Here is a 19,741-nt window from a genome sequence, read left to right as displayed (position 1 = left end):
GCTCTTACCTTGCAAACACATGAACCCCATTTTGTACACTTTCTTTTGAAATTTAACATATGAGGTATTTCTGTAGCAAGAGTTTTGTTTATCCATTAATATGAACAGAATTACATACATATTGTGAAGACTATTAGTGATACTAAGTGATACTCACATCATTAGTCTGATGCTAAGTAAATGAAGCCACAACAATAAAGCAGGCAGTCACTTGTATCTACATAAACGAATCAATCATTGCACATATGTATGTATACGTAGCGGAGAGAAAACGCACAAACACATGCATATATCTCATCTGAGATGCGCTCAAAAGTAGGCAATAATTTGTGCAAGTAACACTCACATATACACGAGCATATGAGAAGCTGTAAACGTAGTTATAGTTGGTAATTTTATAGCTGCTAACTAACTAGTAAATTCTAGAATAGAACCGCCTAGAAATATGTCAACGTTCAACAGTTTAGTGATTTGAACGTTAGCAGAAGGTTGCAGTGAATTCGTTACAATATCATTTTGAAAACATATAATATGTCGCCCGGAAAACCCTTAAGAAGAGCTTACATTGTTACATTAAACGTATGTACATTTCCTTTTGGCACTGGCTCTAAGTTTTTTCAGGTACATCAATATTTGTTTTAAAATTTTTTTTAATTCTTTTTTTGTTCTGATTACAAAAAATATGTTCCAAAAAACCTGAACTTCCTTCTACCAAAATTTCACGTCGTTCAAATAAAGCCGAATGCTTCCTGGATTGCGAATGAAAAATCTTAGTATATCTAGCACAAACCGTGCTTAAAAGGATCACACAAAGTTCACACATCAAGACCAAACTGTTCATAAAATATTGAAAAATTTGTTCTCATAACAAACAAGAAAGAAAGGCTAAGTTCGGGTGTAAGCGAACATTACATACTCAGCTGAGAGCTTTTGAGACAAAATAAGGGAAAATCACCATTTAGCAAAATGAACCTAGGGTAACTCTGGAATGTGTTTGTATGACATGTGTATCAAATGAAAGGTGTTAATTATTATTTAAAACGTAGTGGGCCTTAGTTCTATAGGTGGACGCCTTTTCGAGATATCGCAATAAGGGTGGACCAGGGGTGACTCTAGAATGTGTTTGTACGATATGGGTATCAAATTAAAATTATTAATGAGGGTTTTAAAAGGGAATAGCCCTTAGTTGTATATGTGACGGCGTTTTCGAGATATCGGCCAAAATGTGGACCAGGGTGACCCAGAACATCTTCTGTCGGGTACCGCTAATTTGTTTATATATGTCATACCACGAACAGTATTCCTGCCAAGATTCCAAGGGCTTTTGATTTCGCCCTGCAGAACTTTTTCATTTTCTTCTACTTAATATGGTAGGTGTCACACCCATTTTACACAGTTTTTTATAAAGTTATATTTTGCGTCAATAAACCAATTCAATTACCATGTTTCTTTTTTTCATATTTGGTACAGAATTATGGCATTTTTTTCATTTTTCGTAATTTTCGATATCGGAAAAGTGGGCGTGGTCATAGTCGGATTTCGGCCATATTTTATACCAAGATAAAGTGACTTCAGTTAAGTACGTGAACTTAGTTTAGTTAAGATATATCGTTTTTTGCGAAAGTTATCGTGTTAACGGCCGAGCGGAAGGACAGACGGTCGACTGTGTATAAAAACTGGGCGTGGCTTCAACCGATTTCGCACATTTTCACAGAAAACAGTTATTGTCATAGAATCTATGTCCCTACCAAATTTCGCAAGGATTGGTAAATTTTTGTTCGACTTATGGTATTAAAAGTATTCTAGACGAATTAACTGAAAAAGAGCGGAGTTACGCCCATTTTGAAATTTTCTTTTATCTTTGTATTTTGTTGCACCATATCATTACTGGAGTCGAATGTTGACATAATTTACTTTTACACTGTAAAGATATTAAATTTTTTGTTAAAATTTGACTTTAAAAAAAATTGTTTAAAGTGGGCCTATTCGTCATCCGATTTTGCTAATTTTTATTAAGACATATATAGTAATAAGAGTAACGTGCCTACCAAATTTCATCATATCTTCAACGACTGCCAAATTACAGCTTGCAAAACTTTTAAATTACCTTCTTTTAAGAGTGGGCGGGGCCACGCCCATTGTACAACATTTTTCTAATTTTCTTTTTTGCGTCATAAGGTCAACGCACCTACCAAGTTTCATCGCTTTATCCGTCTTTGGTAATGAATTGTCGCACTTTTTCGGTTTTTCGAAATTTTCGATATCGAAAAAGTGGGCGTGGTTGTAGTCCGATTTCGTTCATTTTAAATAGCGATTTGAGATGAGCGCCCAGGAACCTACATACCAAATTTCATCAAGATACCTCAAAATTTACTCAAGTTATCGTGTTTACAGACGGACGGACATGGCTAAATGAATTTCTTTTTTCACCCAGATCATTTTGATATATAGAAGTCTATATCTATCTCGATTAGTTTATGCCGTTACGGATTACCGTAATGCGAACAAAGTTAATATACTCTGTGAGTATAAAAACGTCCTTAAAAGATTTCGTGAACGGATGTTCTTGGTTTTAAGCTTGTTTTGTTCGTTATAGAACGACTTTTTCTCTGAGTGTACATGTGTGTATATTAGATACTAAAAACTCCTATTAGAAACCAGTTAAGAGCGATATAATCAAGATTCACAAAGTTAAATGTGCTATGACTTTATTTTTAGATTTTTCGAAAGTGCGTTTTTCACAGACTATGGTATGATATATCAAATAACACGTTCAGTAAACTGTGAAAGTGTTGCGTATTAAACGATAAGTACCTATTGGTTTTTTAGATTATAAAAACAATTAGCATTCAAGAGACTATTATGTAAAGCTCACACTACATGTGCCATTAAACTGTTGTATAACTAAGTATGCTTTGTTTGAATATAATTCTTTATATAGTGTGTCTAAAAACCTGTCCAAACCAGACAATTATTTACTTGTTTATTTATTCAACAAGATGTTTACAGCTTGTTTGTATATCAAATTAATCTGAAGTGGGTTATAAGCAGACTCTTAAAAGTAAGTTTATAATCATCTTTAATTGGCGCTTAACCGCCTGAGCGATTTTGGCAGTTTCGTAACAATTCATGCCAACTATCCCTGTTTCGCGATAACTGACACCAATTTGGAGCACCAAGGGAGGTTAAGTATTCCTCCACCTGCCTCTTCCTACTCAATGGATGTCTCCCCCTTCTATGCTTCCAAACTGCGGTGTCGGCTGAATTACTTTCTTTGCCGGAAGGTCTTCATCCATTCGCATAACATGACCTAGCCAGAGATGCCGTTGGGTTTTTATGCGCTGCACTATATTCATATCTGGGTAAAGCTCATACAGCTCGTCATTATACCTCGAACACTCCAAGAGCCATCTCATCTTCTCTCGACACCGTCTATGATTCCGGGCCATACATCAGGACAGGTATGAAGAGCGACTTGTAGAGGGTGATTTTAGTTCTCAATTGCCTACTCAGTCTAAAGTAGCACCTGTTGGGAAGAGTTATTCCTCGTTTGATTTTTAAGCTGATATTGTTTTAGATGTTAATGCTGGTTCCTTAGTAGACAGAATCCTTCACACTCTCGATTTTATATCCGCCCACAGTGGCGAGGCTGCCAAAGTGCGAATGCTCCGATTCTTTCTTGGATGAGAGCAAGTACTTACTCTCGTCCGCGTTTAACGCAAGTCCCACTTTTTTTGCTTTTTCGTTCAGTTCAGAGAAGGCACAACTCACCGCGCATGTTTGTTCAGGCCAATAACATCAATATCATCAGCATACGCTTTTACGAGTATAATAGATTGTATCATCACAGTTTAGTTCTGCTGCTAGAGTTATCTTCTCCAGAGTTATATTCTCCCGCATTGGTCGATAGTAGATTTACCAGGTCTGTAGAGATTTTTAAGTAAACACTGAGAACAATACGACGGAAAATTTGAAAAGCATGAGGATATCACGGTGTGCCTGAAGCAAGTTTAATTGAAGGGTCAAAGCACAACCGATTTTCTCGTGGATTCTTATTTTATGGACCAAATTAAGCCAGAATCCAAAATTTGAGCTTTTTCTACCGAGCCGTTTTTGAGAAAATTCGATTTAAATTTTGAAAATAGCAAAAAATCAGTGCTAACTTTTTTGATCTTTTTTGATTTGTGGTCCGATTTGGCTCATATTTGGAACACATAACACATACAAGAATAGAAATCGACCTATGCAAAAAAATTGCCGCTAGGTGGCGCATGGCTCGAGATATTCACAAAAATCGTATTTGAGGTCCGATTTGGCGCCTATTTGAAACACATTATACATACGGCCTGCGAAAAAAATCGCCGCTAGGTGGCGCAAGGATCGATATATTCACAAAAATCGTATCGAAAATTTTGAATATCTGGATCTTTGCGCCACCCAGCGGCAATTTTTTTCGCAGGCCGTATAATGTGTTCCAAATAGGAGCCAAAGCGGACCACAAATACGATTTTTGTGAATATCTCGAGCCATGCGCCACCTAGCGGCAATTTTTTTGCATAGGTCGATTTCTATTCTTGTATGTGTTATGTGTTCCAAATATGAGCCACATCGGACCACAAATCAAAAAAGATCAAAAAAGTTAGCACTGATTTTTTGCTATTTTCAAAATTTAAATCGAATTTTCTCAAAAACGGCTCGGTAGAAAAAGCTCAAATTTTGGATTCTGACTTAATTTGGTCCATAAAATAAGAATCCACGAGAAAATCGGTTGTGCTTTGACCTTTCAATTAAACTTGCTTCAGGCACACCGTGATATATCATTAATAAGTTAAACAAATAATACGGGTCCCGAGCCGCGACCCTGTGGAACACTCGAGGATGATATGAAAGAACAAGATGACACACTATCAAGAGAAACGACTCAAGATTGTCTACGTAGAATGTGATTTTAAAAAATTTGAACGAAAGGCTAGCCATCCAAATTTAGTTAATAATATTCGACGGTTTACCCTTACATATAAGCCATACGCTTGAGTTGCAAAGTTCTAACTGTCGAAAGCTTCGGAAAAATCCGTGTAGATCATGTCGATTTGGAATTCTTTCCGAAGGGCATCCAAACAGTCTTCAGTAAAACGGCTAAATTGGCCGAGGATGATCTATCCAAACTGAAACCATGCTGCTGTGGACAAAGCAAATGTTTCACTGCAAAATAAGTAAAGACAAAGACATATTAAAAATATGCTTTAAAGGAACAAATATTGATGAACAACTTTTGGTTAGAGTCGTAAAAAGATCTTAATTTAAACAAGTAAGGAGGGCTAAGTTCGGGTGTAACCGAACATTACATACTCAGTTGAGAGCTGTGGAGACAAAGTAAGGAAAATAACCATGTTGTAAAAAGAACCTAGGGTAACCCTGGAATGTGTTTGTATGACATGTGTATCAAATGGAAGGTATTAAAGAGTATTTTAAGAGGAAGTGGGCTATAGTTCTATAGATGGACGCCATTTAGGGATATCGCCATTAAAAGGTGGACCAGGCCTGACTCTAGAATTTGTTTGTACGATATGGGTATCAAATGAAATGTGTTAATGATAATTTTAAAAGGGAGTGGGCCTAAGTTCTATAGGTGGACGCCTTTTCGAGATATCGCCATAAAGGTGGACCAGGGGTGACTCTAGAATTTATTTTGTACGATATGGGTATCAAATGAAAGGTATTAATGAGTATTTTAAAAGGGCGTGGGCTTAAGTTCTATAGATGGACGCCGTTTCGAGATATCGCCATAAAGATGGACCAGGGGTGACTCTAGAATTTGTTTGTAAGATATGAGTATCAAATGAAAGGTGTTAATGAGTATTTCAAGAGGGCGTGGGCCTTAGTTCTATATGTGGACGCCTTTTCGGAATATCGTTATAAAAGTGGACCAGGGTTGACTCTAGAATGCGTTTTTACAATATGGGTATCAAACGAAAGGTGTTAATAAGTGTTTTAAAAGGGAGTGGGCCTTAGTTCTATAGGTGGACGCCTTTTCGGAATATCGTTATAAAAGTGAACCAGGGGTGACTCTGAAATGCGTTTGTACAATATGGGTATCAAATGAAAGGTGTTAATGAGTATTTTAAAAGGGCGAGGGCCTTAGTTCTATAGGTGGACGCCTTTTCGAAATATCGCCATAAAGGTGGACCAGGGGTGACTCTAGAATTTGTTTGTACGATATGGGTATCAAATGAAAGGTGTTAATGAGTATTTTAAAAGGGCGTGGGCCTTAGTTCTATAGGTGGACGCCTTTTCGAAATATCGCCATAAAGGTGGGCCAGGGGCGACTCTAGAATTTGTTTGTACGATATGGGTATCAAATGAAAGGTGTTAATGAGTATTTTAAAAAGGAGTGGGCCTTAGTTCTATGTGTGGACGCCTTTTCGAGATATCGCCATAAACGTGGACCAGGGGTGACTCTAGAATTTGTTTGTACTATATGGGTATCAAATGAAAGGTGTTAATGAGTATTTTAAAAGGAAGTGGGCCTTAGTTCTATAGGTGGACGCCTTTTCGGAATATCGTTATAAAAGTGGACCAGGGTTGATTCTAGAATGCGTTTGTACAATATGGGTATCAAACGAAAGGTGTTAATAAGTGTTTTAAAAGGGAGTGGACCTTAGTTCTATAGGTGGACGCCTTTTCGGAATATCGTTATAAAAGTGGACCAGGGATGACTATAGAATGCGTCTGTACAATATGGGTATCAAATGAAAGGTGTTAATGAGTATTTTAAAAGGGCGTGGGCCTTAGTTCTATAGGTGGACGCCTTTTCGAAATATCGCCATAAAGGTGGACCAGGGACGACTCTAGAATTTGTTTGTACGATATGGGTATCAAATGAAAGGTGTTAATGAGTATTTTAAAAAGGAGTGGGCCTTAGTTCTATAGGTGGACGCCTTTTCGAGATATCTCCATAAATGTAGACCAGGGGTGACTCTAGAATTTGTTTGTACGATATGGATATCAAATGAAAGGTGTTAATGAGTATTTTAAAAGGCAGTGGGCCTTAGTTCTATAGGTGGATGCCTTTTCGAGATATCGCCATAAAGGTGGGCCAGGGGTGACTCTAGAACTTTTGTGTACGATATGGATATCAAATGAAAGGTGTTAATGAGTATATTAAAATGGTGTGGGCTTTAGTTCTATAGGTGGACGCCTTTTCGAGATATCGCCATAAAGGTGGACCAGGGGTGACTCTACAATTTGTTTGTACGATATGGATATAAAATAAAGGTGTTAATGAGTATTTTAACAAGTAAGGAAGGCTAAGTTCGGATGTAAACGAACATTATATACTCAGTTGAGAGCTGTGTAGACAAAGTAAGGGAAATCACCATGTTGTAAAAGCAACCTAGGGTAACCCTGGAATGTGTTTGTATGACATGTGTATCAAATGGAAGGTATTAAAGAGTATTTTAAGAGGAAGTGGGCCATAGATCTATAGATAGACGCCATTTAGGGATATCGCCATAAAGGTGGACCAGGCCTGACTCGAGAATTTGTTTGTACGATATGGGTATCAAATGAAATGTGTTAATGATAATTTTAAAAGGGAGTGGGCCAAAGTTCTATAGGTGGACGTCTTTTCGATGTATCGCCATAAAGGTGGACCAGGGGTGACTCTAGAATTTATTTTGTACGATATTGGTATCAAATAAAAGGTATTAATGAGTATTTTAAAAGAGCGTGGGCCTAAGTTCTATAGATGGACGCCTTTTCGAGATATCGCCATAAAGATGGACCAGGAGTGACTCTAGAATTTGTTTGTACGATATGAGTATCAAATGTAAGGTGTTAATGAGTATTTTAAGAGGGCGTGGGCCTTAGTTCTATATGTGGACGCCTTTTCGAGATATCGCCATAAACGTGGACCAGGGGTGACTTAGAATTTGTTTGTACTATATGGGTATCAAATGAAAGGTGTTAATGAGTATTTTAAAAGGGAGTGGGCCTTAGTTCTATAGGTGGACGCCTTTTCGGAATATCGTTATAAAAGTGGACCTGGGTTGACTCTAGAATGCGTTTGTACAATATGGGTGTCAAACGAAAAGTTTAATAAGTGTTTTAAAAGGGAGTGGGCCTTTGTTCTATGGGTGGACGCCTTTTCGGGATATCGCCATAAACGTGGACCAGGGGTGACTCTAGAATGCGTTTGTACAATATGGATATCAAATGAAAGGTGCTAATGAGTATTTTAAAAGGGTGTGGGCCTTAGTTCTCTAGGTGGACGCCTTTTCGAGATATCGCCATAAAGGTGGACTAGGGGTGACTCTAGAATTTGTTTGTACAATATGGGTATCAAATTAAAGGCGTTAATAAGTATTTTAAAAAGGAGTGGGCCTTAGTTCTATATGTGGACGCCTTTTCGAGATATCGCCATAAACGTGGACCAGGGGTGACTCTAGAATTTGTTTGTACTATATGGGTATCAAATGAAAGGTGTTAATGAGTATTTTAAAAGGGCGTGGGCCTTAGTTCTATAGGTGGACACCTTTTCAAAATATCGCCATAAAGGTGGACCAGGGGTGACTCTAGAATTTGTTTGTACGATATGGGTATCAAATGAAAGGTGTTAATGAGTATTTTAAAAGGCGTGGGCCTTAGTTCTATAGGTGGGCGCCTTTTCGAAATATCGCCATAAAGCAGGGATGCACCTTAACGTTAAGCTAATCGTTTATCAAAAAATTTCCACCGTTTCCGTTGAAACACTTCGAAATATTATCGATAAAGAAATTATCAAGATAAATTGTATCTCGTTTTTAACCGAAACGAAAAGCTTTCGTTAACGTTAAAAACGTTAACGAAAACGTGATACTTTATGTTTGAATTGTGCTGGCAATGCTATAGCCATGGTGAAGCCGTAAGGTGGCAACAACAAGCGCACATACACACACAAACTCTATGTAATTTGTTTGTGTAATTCGTTGGTGGTAATGTCAAAAATACTCTGAGAAATGTTCGTACTGTCAAAATTCATGAGAAAAGTTGCAATCAGCTTGGCTAATGCTTTCACCTTTAATGACTCCGCCATCAATCAGCTTAGCCAGCATAGTTTGAAATTAATAATCAACATAAACGATTTGATTTCGTTTTGATATGGCAGAAAACGAAACGAAATCATTTCGTTAATTTGACGATCTTAACGCTAATAAACGAAACGAAATGACTTCGTTTCGTTTATTAACGTTGATTATCGTAACGAAATGATATCGTTTCGTTGGTTAAGCATGCCTGCCATAAAGGTGGGCCAGGGGTGACTCTAGAATTTTTTTGTACGATATGGATATAAAATAAAGGTGTTAATGAGTATTTTAAAAAGGCGTGGGCCTTAGTTCTATAGGTGGACGCCTTTTCGAGATATGGACATAAAGGTGGACCAGGGGTGACTCTAGAATTTGTTTGTACGATATGGGTATCAAATGAAAGGTGTTAATGAGTATTTTAAAAGGACGTGGGTCTTAGTTCTATAGGGGGACGCCTTTTCGAGATATCTCCATAAAGGTAGACAAGGGGTGACTCTAGAATTTGTTTGTACGATATGGATATCAAATGAAAGGTGTTAATGAGTATTTTAAAAGGCAGTGGGCCTTAGTTCTATAGGTGGATGCCTTTTCGAGATATCGCCATAAAGGTGGGCCAGGGGTGACTCTAGAGCTTTTGTGTACGATATGGATATCAAATGAAAGGTGTTAATGAGTATTTTAAAATGGTGTGGGCCTTAGTTCTATAGGTGGACGCCTTTTCGAGATATCGCCATAAAGGTGGACCAGGGGTGACTCTACAATTTGTTTGTACGATATGGATATAAAATAAAGGTGTTAATGAGTATTTTAACAAGTAAGGAAGGCTAAGTTCGGATGTAACCGAACATTATATACTCAGTTGAGAGCTGTGTAGACAAAGTAAGGGAAATCACCATGTTGTAAAAGGAACCTAGGGTAACCCTGGAATGTGTTTGTATGACATGTGTATCAAATGGAAGGTATTAAAGAGTATTTTAAGAGGAAGTGGGCCATAGATCTATAGATAGACGCCATTTAGGGATATCGCCATAAAGGTGGACCAGGCCTGACTCGAGAATTTGTTTGTACGATATGGGTATCAAATGAAATGTGTTAATGATAATTTTAAAAGGGAGTGGGCCAAAGTTCTATAGGTGGACGTCTTTTGGAGATATCGCCATAAAGGTGGACCAGGGGTGTCTCTAGAATTTATTTTGTACGATATGGGTATCAAATAAAAGTTATTAATGAGTATTTTAAAAGAGCGTGGGCCTAAGTTCTATAGATAAATAAAGGTGTTAATGAGTATTTTAAAAAGGCGTGGGCCTTAGTTCTATATGTGGACGCCTTTTCGAGATATCGCCATAAACGTGGACCAGGGGTGACTCTAGAACTTTTGTGTACGATATGGATATCAAATGAAAGGTGTTAATGAGTATTTTAAAAGGGAGTGGGCCTTAGTTCTATAAGTGGACGCCTTTTCGGAATATCGTTATAAAAGTGGACCTGGGTTGACTCTAGAATGCGTTTGTACAATATGGGTGTCAAACGAAAAGTGTAATAAGTGTTTTAAAAGGGAGTGGGCCTTTGTTCTATGGGTGGACGCCTTTTCGGGATATCGCCATAAACGTGGACCAGGGGTGACTCTAGAATGCGTTTGTACAATATGGATATCAAATGAAAGGTGCTAATGAGTATTTTAAAAGGGTGTGGGCCTTAGTTCTCTAGGTGGTCGCCTTTTCGAGATATCGCCATAAAGGTGGACCAGGGGTGACTCTAGAATTTGTTTGTACGATATGGGTATCAAATGGAAGGTGTTAATGAGTATTTTAAAAGGGCGTGGATCTTAGTTCTATAGGTGGACGCCTTTTCGAGATATCTCCATAAATGTAGACCAGGGGTGACTCTAGAATTTGTTTGTACGATATGGGTATCAAATGAAAGGTGTTAATGAGTATTTTAAAAGGCAGTGGGCCTTAGTTCTATAGGTGGATGCCTTTTCGAGATATCGCCATAAAGGTGGGCCAGGGGTGACTCTAGAACTTTTGTGTACGATATGGATATCAAATGAAAGGTGTTAATGAGTATTTTAAAAGGGTGTGGGCCTTAGTTCTATAGGTGGACGCCTTTTCGAGATATCGCCATAAAGGTGGACCAGGGGTGACTCTACAATTTGTTTGTACGATATGGGTATCAAATGAAAGGTGTTAATGAGTATTTTAAAAGGGCGTGGGCCTTAGTTCTATAGGTGGATGCCTTTTCGAGATATCGACATAAAGGTGGACCAGGGGTGACTCTAGAATTTGTTTATACGATATGGGTATCAAATGAAAGGTGTTAATGAATATTTTAAAAGGGAGTGGGCCTTAGTTCTATAGGTGGATGCCTTTTCGAGATATCGCCATAAAGGTGGGCCTGGGATGACTCTAGAATTTTTTTGTACGATATGGGTATCAAATGAAAGGTGTTAATGAGTATTTTAAAAAGGCGTGGGCCTTAGTTCTATAGGTGGACGCCTTTTCGAGATATCGACATAAAGGTGGACCAGGGGTGACTCTAGAATTTGTTTGTACGATATGGGTATCAAATGAAAGGTGTTAATGAGTATTCTAAAAAGGAGTGGGCCTTAGTTCTATATGTGAACGCCTTTTCGAGATATCGCCATAAACGTGGACCAGGGGTGACTCTAGAATGTGTTTGTACGATATGGGTATCAAATTAAAGGTATTAATGAGGGTTTTAAAAGGGAGTGGCCCATAGTTGTATATGTGAAGGCGTTTTCGAGATATCTACCAAAATGTGGACCAGGGTGATCCAGAACATCATCTGTCGGGTACCGCTAGTTTATTTATATATGTAATACCACGTACAGTATTTCTTCCAAGATTCCAAGGGCTTTTGATTTCGCCCTGCAAAACTTTTTCATTTTCTTCTACTTAATATGGTAGGTGTCACACCCATTTTTCCAAGTTTTTTTCTAAAGTTATATTTTGCGTCAATAGACCAATACAATTACCATGTTTCATCCATTTTTTCGTATTTGGTATATAATTATGGCGGCCACCGTGGTGTGATGGTAGCGTGCTCCGCCTATCACACCGTATGCCCTGGGTTCAACTCCCGGGCAAAGCAACATCCAAATTTTAGAAATAAGATTTTTCAATTAGAAGAAATTTTTTCTAAGCGGGGTCGCCCCTCGGCAGTGTCTGGCAAGCGCTCCGATTATATTTCTGCCATGAAAAGCTCTCAGTGAAAACTCGTCTGCCTTGCAGATGCCGTTCGGAGTCGGCATAAAACAAGTAGGTCCCGTCCGGCCAATTTGTAGGGAAAAATCAAGAGGAGCACGACGCAAATTGGAAGAGAAGCTCGGCCTTAGATCTCTTCGGAGGTTATCGCGCCTTACATTTATTTTTTTTTATATAATTATGGCATTTTTTTCATTTTTCGTAATTTTCGATATCGAAAAAGTGGGCGTGGTCATAGTCAGATTTCGGCAATTTTTTATACCAATACAAAGTGAGTTCAGATAAGTACGTGAACTGAGTTTAGTAAAGATATATCGATTTTTGCTCAAGTTATCGGGTTAACGGCCGAGCGGAAGGACAGACGGTCGACTGTGTATAAAAACTGGGCGTGGCTTCAACCGATTTCGCCCTTTTTCACAGAAAACAGTTATCGTCCTAGAATCTAAGCCTCTACCAAATTTCACAAGGATTGGTAAATTTGTGTTCGACTTATGGCATTAAAAGTATCCTAGACAAATTAAATGAAAAAGGGCGGAGCCACGCCCATTTTGAAGTTTTCTTTTATTTTTGTATTTTGTTGCACCATATCATTACTGGAGTTGAATGTTGACATAATTTACTTATATACTGTAAAGATATTAACTTTTCTTTTAAAATTTGAATTTAAAAAAAAAATTTTTTAAAAGTGGGCGTGGTCGTTCTCCGATTATGCAAATTTTTATTAAGCAGACATATAGTAATAAGAGTAACGTTCCTGCCAAATTTCATTATGATATCTTCAACGACTGCCGAATTACAGCTTGCAAAACTTCTAAATTACCTTATTTTAAAAGTGGGCGGTACCACGCCCATTGTCCAAAATTTTACTAGTTTTCTATTCTGCGTCATAAGTTCAACTCACCTACCAAGTTTCATCGCTTAATCCATATTTGGTAATGAATTATCGCACTTTTTCGATTTTTCGAAATTTTCGATATCGAAAAAGTGGGCGTGGTTATTGTACGATATCGTTCATTTTAAATAGCGATCTGAGATGAGTGCCCAGGAACCTACATACCAAATTTCATCAAGATACCTCAAAATTTACTCAAGTTATTGTGTTAAGGGACAGACGGACGGACGGACGAACGGACAGACGGACGGACGAACGGACAGACGGACGGACGGACGGACATGGCTCAATCGAAGTTTTTTTCGATACTGATGATTTTTATATAAGGAAGTCTATATCTATCTCGATTCCTTTATACCTGTACAACCAACCGTTATCCAATCAAAGTTAATATACTCTGTGAGCTCTGCTCAACTGAGTATAAAAAATGTGGGATAATTTTTTTATAAGCTTTTATTTAGTTTCACTTTTGTTGCCTGTAATGGAATCTTGCAAGTTAAATTTGATACACTTCCCGGTGTCCGATTGAGCTGAAATTTTGCACACATGTATAACTCCGATGACAATGCAATATTACTTTGTTAGAATTCGATAAATTAATCGATAACACAGTTATCGGTAAAGATTTGTATTTACTTTGGCATAACAGCCTAAGTCCCATACAAACCCGCCAGTACCTATCCGTGGATTGTGATATTTGGACGTGGTGAATCACGCGTGTCACGCGTGGTGAATCTCAACGCTTACGAAAAGCGGAGACACAACCCTCTGTTGTATTTCTATGTATAATCAACATAGCTGAATTTTTAAGGCTGTTTAACTCTGTAATATTTTCTGTAATTTATTTTGCTTTTGGAAAAATTACCTATTTGAAAAAAGCTGGCTGAAAAATATTGGCATAACAGCTTAAGTTAAATCAAGAATGGAAAATTTGAGCAGATGTGGCAATTTCGCGCGTCCGTTGAACGAAATATTGACAATCTGCTGATCATCGCTAGGAAATTAGCGACATTCCATCAACTAAGCAGCACTTTAGCAATACTACTGTTATTATTTGGCCGCTCAAACACACATATATTAATTGTGCATTAAATCTAAAATATACAAATACACCATAATAATTTACACGGCCAAAGCCATAATAATTTACACGGGTCATCAATTCTTTCTCTGATTCAAAATCTGAACTACCAGCGCTACCGTCAACAGCTCAGTGTCATCATTGCCAGTAGCGCCAATAACACCAAACTCGTGCCTGACACACAAAAGTCGTTTCACTCAATAGCGCAAGTAAAATGTACTACGCACTCACTACTAAGTAGCGTCAAAAATTCGCTTGGAGTCATTTCGTCAATGAGCTACCATTGAGCTGGCACCGCATTGGCGCTGGCGCCATGCAATTTACATCACTAAAATTGCGCGAATGCCCAGGCTCATGACTTCAATACTTATATTTACTATGCTTTAAACTTTGAATACACCTCTGAAGTTGCTGCGCATAAAATGTGTACAAATAAATTCCAATCATTATACGCAGATGTAACTGAAATATGTGTTTTTGTTTCACCTCCTTTACTTATATTTAAAGCTTTTCTAAGAACAAGCTTCTATTACTTGTTAATAAAACGAACTAAAAAGTAAAAAATAAAATTAAAGAAAAAAAAACTTTTAAAAATAAGCTTTTATTATTTTGGTTAATAAAATTAACTAAAAAGTAAACAATAAATTGACTCTAAAGAAATATAACACTTTATAAGTTCATTGTAAGCTTAAACGATAATTAGGCTTTTTCGTCTGCGACAAAAAAATTCTATATTGTACACAATTATATATTTTTAACATTAAAACTTTACACCTAAATTATTAAATCTTACATTTTATATCACAGTCCTAATTGTTCTAATAAAAGCGTGTTACATTGCGATAGCAAGAAAATGAGATCCTAAATGTTCTTAATTATACCATCAAAATTTAACACGTTTTTTATTAGAACAATTAGGACTGTGATATAAAATGTAAGATTTAATAATTTAGGTGTAAAGTTTTAATGTTAAAAATATATAATTGTGTACAATATAGAATTTTTTTGTCGCAGACGAAAAAGCCTAATTATCGTTTAAGCTTACAATGAACTTATAAAGTGTTATATTTCTTTAGAGTCAATTTATTGTTTACTTTTTAGTTAATTTTATTAACCAAAATAATAAAAGCTTATTTTTAAAAAAGTTTTTTTTTCTTCAATTTTATTTTTAATTTGAAAAGCTGCTTATTGCAATTGAAATCCGAACAGTTCACTCTGCTCTACGAAGCGTTTGAGCGCACCCTTTATCTATGTTGAAGTTATATTTTTGTTCTGTAGAAATAGTAGCAAAGCCATATAACAGTGAAATAATTTTAAGTACATATGTGTGTACGAGGCTGCATACTTACATACATATATCTCAGAACTTTTTGGTGCCAGTGTATTTACCTGAAAATAAAGAAAACGAATACGTTATTTTGGAATATTGTACAGCTAACATATAAAAGTTTGTACATATATACAAATAAACAAAAAATTAAAAAAAAAAACAAGTAAGGAAGGCTAAGTTCGGGTGTAACCGAACATTTAATACTCAGTTGAGCGCTTTGGAGACCAAATAAGGGAAAATCACTTCGTAGTAAAATGAACCTAGGGTAACCCTGGAATGTGTTTGTATGACATGTGTATCAAATGGAAGGTATTAAGGAGTATTTTAAGAGGGAGTGGGCCATAGTTCTATAGATGGACGCCATTTAGGGATATCGCTATAATGGTGGACCAGGGCTGACTCTAGAATTTGTTTGTACGACATGGGTATCAAATGAAAGTGTTAATGAGTATTTTAAAAGGGAGTGGGCCTTAGTTCTATAGGAGGAAGCCTTTTCGAGATATCGCCATAAAGGTGGACCAGGGGTGACTCTAGAATTTGTTTGTACGATATAGGTATCAAATGAAAGGTGTTAGAGATATCGCCATAAACGTGGACCAGGGGTGACTCTAGAATGCGTTTGTACAATATGGGTATCAAACGAAAGGTGTTAATGAGTATTTTAAAAGGGAGTGGGTCTTAGTTCTATAGGTACGCCTTTTCGAGATATCTCCATAAAGGTGGACCAGGGGTGACTCTAGAATTTGTTTTTACGATTGGGTAGCAAATGAAAGGTGTTAATGAGTATTTTAAAAGGGCGTGGGCCTTAGTTCTATAGGTGGACGCCTTTTCGAGATATCGCCATAAAGGTGGAACAGGGGTGACTCTAGAATTTGTTTGTAGGATATGTGTATCAAATGAAAGGTGTTAATGAGTATTTTAAAAGGGAGTGGGTCTTAGTTCTATAGGTGGACGCCTTTTCGAGATATTGCCATAAAGGTGGACCAGGGGTGACTCTAGAATTTTTTTGTACGATATGGGTATCAGATAAAAGGTGTTAATGAGTATTTTAAAAGGGAGTGGGCCTTAGTTCTATAGGAGGACGCCTTTTCGAGATATCGCCATAAAGGTGGACCAGGGGTGACTCTAGAATTTTTTTTTTACGATATGGGTATCAAATGAAAGGTGCTAATAAGTATTTTAAAAGGGAGTAGGCCTTAAATCTATAAGTGGACGCCTTTTCGAGATATCGCCATAAACGTGGACCAGGGGTGACTCTAAAATGCGTTTGTACAATATGGGTATCAAACGAAAGGTGTTGATGAGTATTTTAAAACGGAGCGGGCCTTAGTTCTATGGGTGGACGCGTTTTCGAGATATCGCCATAAATGTGGACCAGGGCTGACTCTAGAATTTGTTTGTACGATATGGGTATCAAATGAAAGGCGTTAATAAGTATTTTAAAAGGGAGTGGGCCTCAGTTCTATAGGTGGACGCCTTTTCGAGATATCGCCATAAAGGTGGACCAGGGGTGACCCTAGAATTTATTTGTACGATATGGGTATCAAACGAAAGGTGTTAATAATTATTTTAAAAGGGAGTGAGCCTTAGTTCTATAGGTGGACGCCTTTTCGGAATATCGTTATAAAGGTGGACCAGGGTTGACTCTAGAATGCTTTTGTACAATATGGGTATCAAATGAAAGGTGTTAATGAGTATTTTAAAAGGGCGTGGGCCTTAGTTCTATAGGTGGACGCCTTTTCGAGATATTGCCATAAAGGTGGACCAGGGGTGACTAGAATTTATTTGTACGATATGGGTATCAAACGAAAGGTGATAATGAGTATTTTAAAAGGGAGTGGGCCTTAGTTCTATAGGTGGACGCCTTTTTGAGATATAGCCATAAAGGTGGACCAGGGGTGACTCTATAATGTGTTTATATCAATTTTTGCTCAAGTTATCGTGCGGAAGGACAGACGGTCGACTGTGTATAAAAACTGGGCGTGCTTCAACCGATTTCGCCCTTTTTCACAGAAAACAGTTATCGTCCTAGAATCTAAGCTTCTGCCAAATTTCACAAGGATTGGTAATGTTTTGTTCGACATATGGCATTAAAAGTATCCTAGACAAATAAAAAGCAAAAGGGCGGGGCCACGCCCATTTTGAAAATGTCTTTTATTTTTGTATTTTGTTGCACCATATCATTACTGGAGTTGAATGTTTGACATAATTTACTTATATACTGTAAAGATATTAACTTTTCTTTTAAAATTTGACTTTAAAAAATTTTTTTTAAAAAGTGGGCGTGGTCCTTCTCCGATTTTGCTAATTTTTATTAAGCATACATATAGTAATAAGAGTAACGTTCCTGTCAAATTTCATCATTATATCTTCACCGACTTCCAAATTACAGCTTGCAAAATTTTTAAATTACCTTCTTTTAAAAGTGGGCGGTGCCGCGCCCACTATCCAAAATTTTATTAGTTTTCTATTCTGCGTTATAAGTTCAACTCACCTACCAAGTTTCATCGCTTTATCCGTAGTTGGTAATGAATTATCGCACTTTTTCGATTTTTCGAAATTTTCGATATCGAAAAAGTGGGCGTGGTTATAGTCCGATATCGTTCATTTTAAATAGCGATCTGAGATGAGTGCCCAGGAACCTACATACCAAATTTCATGAAGATACCTGAAAATTTACTCAAGTTATCGTGTTAACGGACGGACGGACGGGCATGGCTCAATCGAATTTTTTTCGATACTGATGATTTTGATATATGGAAGTCTATATCTATCTCGATTCCTTTATACCTGTACAACCAACCGTTATCCAATCAAACTTAATATACTCTGTGAGCTCTGCTCAACTGAGTATAAAAACTAATAATTTCGGTCGATATACCTCCGAGGAGATTAAGGCCAAGCTTCTCCTTCAGATTGTGGTGGGCAGACGTTGTGCGAACGGCATTTCGGATGAATATTTCAAGGAAGCCTTTCATCGCAGAAATACAATCAGAAGGAATGCGATTACGCGTTCAACAACTTGTTTAAGCTCTTTCGACGGTAGTTGTCTAATAGCTTGATTTTGGGACCTGGGCGTGAAAAGCCAGAAGGCGAACTCCATGTCCCGCCGTCTGCATTATTGCCAATTTTATTAATATGAAAGTTTAAAAGTTTGCTATACTTCTGTGATTGTAAATTGTATAGAAGTTTCGATGTGCTTAGTGATTACAAAAGCGAATATGAGCAAAATGAAGGGTAGCATTAAGTTTGTTTACTTCTTAACATTCAGTCCTTAGGTTAATGTAATACAGCATTGGTGACAGAGACAGATCATCAGCAGCCATATTTCACATCGCCAAAAAAAGTTCCAAACTGTTTTTGAAACAGCCCTCTCCCAACTTTAAGCACTGTTTCTGCACTATGTTTATATATGCCTAAACGTCCTATAGCTCATTATTAACATTCCGTCGATAATCACCTTTGGGATTATTATTCGTCCAGAGAGAGCTTTGATGTCATAGCTGGTTCGTAAATAGACAAAGCTCCATGCAGTTTTAAATTTGTATCTGTAAACAGTGACGTGAAAGGCCAAACATTTCGCCTCACCTTCTATCGCAGTCAGACAGAAATTGTTGGCTTTTTCGTTAAGACTAGAGGTTATTAATACCAATTATATCAATGCAATAAGCGTACATCTTGATTATAGAGTTTGCCTTAATAGCTTTCGTTTAAAATACCAATTTCGTTCAAATAAATTTAAATTATTTTACAGGTTGGACATCTTCAGTGTGCACTTTGTTATCGGTTATTCTGGCCAAGTCTATTTTAAATTCACATTTAAACCATCGCAGTTTAATATGGATGGAAAGTTAACTGCAAATATATATATGTAAATGTTTCCTATCTAAGCAAAGCAATTCTTTTCAACATAAAATGTAAACAAAAAACCATTCAATTGCAAGTGTAAATTGGAAGGTTAGACGCTTCTGCTCTCAATTATGCTAATGAGACTTTCAACCGCCACGTTTTCCACTAAAATACGTCTGCCCTGGTGGCCGAATGTCAGCATTATTTAAGTGCAAGAAAATGCAAAAGGGAAGGAAAACTATAAGTAATGGATCCTTCCTTGCGAATCTATTTAAGCAGTAAATGCTCTACAATGCAGAA

The 19,741-nt window shown here is 37.2% G+C and overlaps 1 protein-coding gene and 1 long non-coding RNA gene across 5 annotated transcripts in view; both read right to left on the bottom strand.

The window, feature by feature from the left end:
• Positions 1 to 19,741, bottom strand: part of Hs6st (heparan sulfate 6-O-sulfotransferase) — an 812,621-nt gene that overhangs the window by 730,739 nt on the left and 62,141 nt on the right. The gene's annotated exons all lie outside the window — the stretch shown is intronic.
• The window catches only part of LOC137236723 (uncharacterized), a 58,972-nt gene that overhangs the window by 13,949 nt on the left and 25,282 nt on the right, over positions 1 to 19,741 (bottom strand). Inside the window, exon 2 of the long non-coding RNA XR_010948598.1 lies at positions 15,612 to 15,651. This is a non-coding gene — a long non-coding RNA (uncharacterized lncRNA). The remainder of the gene's footprint in view (positions 1 to 15,611; positions 15,652 to 19,741) is intronic.

The sequence above is a fragment of the Eurosta solidaginis genome, chromosome 1 (assembly GCF_040869045.1).
Source record: "Eurosta solidaginis isolate ZX-2024a chromosome 1, ASM4086904v1, whole genome shotgun sequence".
Taxonomy (NCBI): domain Eukaryota; kingdom Metazoa; phylum Arthropoda; class Insecta; order Diptera; family Tephritidae; genus Eurosta; species Eurosta solidaginis.
Note: the sequence above shows the minus strand (reverse complement) of the source record. Positions and strands in the feature narration are given on the sequence as shown.